The following is a 3,961-nucleotide window of genomic DNA, read 5'->3' as shown; positions in this document are numbered from 1 at the left end:
AATCTAATGTTTATCAATATTCTGTGTTGTTGTTCTTCTTCGGCAAAACAACTTATTCAAAACAACATCTGAACTGTCTGTCTGTCTGTCTGTCTGTCTGTCTGTCTGTCTGTCTCGAACCACCGATGCCTGGGCAGTCTGCTCTTAAAACCTGCGCTCTACCATTGAGCTATGAGCCACTCCTGCCCAAAGGCAGTACTGGATGCAGTAGAAGACATCACCATTTCATAATGACACACATTCATTTCACAAAATATCGAAATTTCTCCACGTGCTGACACAATCTAATGTTTATCAATATTCTGTGTTGTTGTTCTTCTTCGGCAAAACAACTTATTCAAAACAACATCTGAACTGTCTGTCTGTCTGTCTGTCTGTCTGTCTGTCTCGAACCACCGATGCCTGGGCAGTCTGCTCTTAAAACCTGCGCTCTACCATTGAGCTATGAGCCACTCCTGCCCAAAGGCAGTACTGGATGCAGTAGAAGACATCACCATTTCATAATGACACACATTCATTTCACAAAATATCGAAATTTCTCCACGTGCTGACACAATCTAATGTTTATCAATATTCTGTGTTGTTGTTCTTCTTCGGCAAAACAACTTATTCAAAACAACATCTGAACTGTCTGTCTGTCTGTCTGTCTGTCTGTCTGTCTCGAACCACCGATGCCTGGGCAGTCTGCTCTTAAAACCTGCGCTCTACCATTGAGCTATGAGCCACTCCTGCCCAAAGGCAGTACTGGATGCAGTAGAAGACATCACCATTTCATAATGACACACATTCATTTCACAAAATATCGAAATTTCTCCACGTGCTGACACAATCTAATGTTTATCAATATTCTGTGTTGTTGTTCTTCTTCGGCAAAACAACTTATTCAAAACAACATCTGAACTGTCTGTCTGTCTGTCTGTCTGTCTGTCTGTCTGTCTGTCTGTCTGTCTGTCTGTCTGTCTGTCTGTCTGTCTGTCTGTCTGTCTGTCTGTCTGTCTGTCTGTCTGTCTGTCTGTCTGGAACCACCGATGCCTGGGCAGTCTGCTCTTAAAACCTGCGCTCTACCATTGAGCTATGAGCCACTCCTGCCCAAAGGCAGTACTGGATGCAGTAGAAGACATCACCATTTCATAATGACACACATTCATTTCACAAAATATCGAAATTTCTCCACGTGCTGACACAATCTAATGTTTATCAATATTCTGTGTTGTTGTTCTTCTTCGGCAAAACAACTTATTCAAAACAACATCTGAACTGTCTGTCTGTCTGTCTGTCTGTCTGTCTGTCTGTCTCGAACCACCGATGCCTGGGCAGTCTGCTCTTAAAACCTGCGCTCTACCATTGAGCTATGAGCCACTCCTGCCCAAAGGCAGTACTGGATGCAGTAGAAGACATCACCATTTCATAATGACACACATTCATTTCACAAAATATCGAAATTTCTCCACGTGCTGACACAATCTAATGTTTATCAATATTCTGTGTTGTTGTTCTTCTTCGGCAAAACAACTTATTCAAAACAACATCTGAACTGTCTGTCTGTCTGTCTGTCTGTCTGTCTGTCTGTCTGTCTGTCTGTCTGTCTGTCTCGAACCACCGATGCCTGGGCAGTCTGCTCTTAAAACCTGCGCTCTACCATTGAGCTATGAGCCACTCCTGCCCAAAGGCAGTACTGGATGCAGTAGAAGACATCACCATTTCATAATGACACACATTCATTTCACAAAATATCGAAATTTCTCCACGTGCTGACACAATCTAATGTTTATCAATATTCTGTGTTGTTGTTCTTCTTCGGCAAAACAACTTATTCAAAACAACATCTGAACTGTCTGTCTGTCTGTCTGTCTGTCTGTCTGTCTGTCTCGAACCACCGATGCCTGGGCAGTCTGCTCTTAAAACCTGCGCTCTACCATTGAGCTATGAGCCACTCCTGCCCAAAGGCAGTACTGGATGCAGTAGAAGACATCACCATTTCATAATGACACACATTCATTTCACAAAATATCGAAATTTCTCCACGTGCTGACACAATCTAATGTTTATCAATATTCTGTGTTGTTGTTCTTCTTCGGCAAAACAACTTATTCAAAACAACATCTGAACTGTCTGTCTGTCTGTCTGTCTGTCTGTCTGTCTGTCTGTCTGTCTGTCTCGAACCACCGATGCCTGGGCAGTCTGCTCTTAAAACCTGCGCTCTACCATTGAGCTATGAGCCACTCCTGCCCAAAGGCAGTACTGGATGCAGTAGAAGACATCACCATTTCATAATGACACACATTCATTTCACAAAATATCGAAATTTCTCCACGTGCTGATACAATCTAATGTTTATCAATATTCTGTGTTGTTGTTCTTCTTCGGCAAAACAACTTATTCAAAACAACATCTGAACTGTCTGTCTGTCTGTCTGTCTGTCTGTCTGTCTGTCTCGAACCACCGATGCCTGGGCAGTCTGCTCTTAAAACCTGCGCTCTACCATTGAGCTATGAGCCACTCCTGCCCAAAGGCAGTACTGGATGCAGTAGAAGACATCACCATTTCATAATGACACACATTCATTTCACAAAATATCGAAATTTCTCCACGTGCTGACACAATCTAATGTTTATCAATATTCTGTGTTGTTGTTCTTCTTCGGCAAAACAACTTATTCAAAACAACATCTGAACTGTCTGTCTGTCTGTCTGTCTGTCTGTCTGTCTGTCTGTCTGTCTGTCTGTCTCGAACCACCGATGCCTGGGCAGTCTGCTCTTAAAACCTGCGCTCTACCATTGAGCTATGAGCCACTCCTGCCCAAAGGCAGTACTGGATGCAGTAGAAGACATCACCATTTCATAATGACACACATTCATTTCACAAAATATCGAAATTTCTCCACGTGCTGACACAATCTAATGTTTATCAATATTCTGTGTTGTTGTTCTTCTTCGGCAAAACAACTTATTCAAAACAACATCTGAACTGTCTGTCTGTCTGTCTGTCTGTCTGTCTGTCTGTCTGTCTGTCTGTCTGTCTGTCTGTCTCGAACCACCGATGCCTGGGCAGTCTGCTCTTAAAACCTGCGCTCTACCATTGAGCTATGAGCCACTCCTGCCCAAAGGCAGTACTGGATGCAGTAGAAGACATCACCATTTCATAATGACACACATTCATTTCACAAAATATCGAAATTTCTCCACGTGCTGACACAATCTAATGTTTATCAATATTCTGTGTTGTTGTTCTTCTTCGGCAAAACAACTTATTCAAAACAACATCTGAACTGTCTGTCTGTCTGTCTGTCTGTCTGTCTGTCTGTCTGTCTGTCTGTCTGTCTGTCTGTCTGTCTGTCTGTCTGTCTGTCTGTCTGTCTGTCTGTCTGTCTGTCTGTCTGTCTGTCTGTCTGTCTGTCTGTCTGTCTGTCTGTCTGTCTGTCTGTCTGTCTGTCTGTCTGTCTGTCTGTCTGTCTGTCTGTCTGTCTGTCTGTCTGTCTGTCTGTCTGTCTGTCTGTCTGTCTGTCTGTCTGTCTGTCTGTCTGTCTGTCTGTCTGTCTGTCTGTCTGTCTGTCTGTCTGTCTGTCTGTCTGTCTGTCTGTCTGTCTGTCTGTCTGTCTGTCTGTCTGTCTGTCTGTCTGTCTGTCTGTCTGTCTGTCTGTCTGTCTGTCTGTCTGTCTGTCTGTCTGTCTGTCTGTCTGTCTGTCTGTCTGTCTGTCTGTCTGTCTGTCTGTCTGTCTGTCTGTCTGTCTGTCTGTCTGTCTGTCTGTCTGTCTGTCTGTCTGTCTGTCTGTCTCGAACCACCGATGCCTGGGCAGTCTGCTCTTAAAACCTGCGCTCTACCATTGAGCTATGAGCCACTCCTGCCCAAAGGCAGTACTGGATGCAGTAGAAGACATCACCATTTCATAATGACACACATTCATTTCACAAAATATCGAAATTTCTCCACGTGCTGACACAATCTAATGTTTATCAATATT

This window comes from Antennarius striatus, unplaced genomic scaffold, assembly GCF_040054535.1.
Source record: "Antennarius striatus isolate MH-2024 unplaced genomic scaffold, ASM4005453v1 scaffold_26, whole genome shotgun sequence".
Classification (NCBI taxonomy): Eukaryota; Metazoa; Chordata; class Actinopteri; order Lophiiformes; family Antennariidae; genus Antennarius; species Antennarius striatus.
This window is presented reverse-complemented; position numbering follows the sequence as displayed.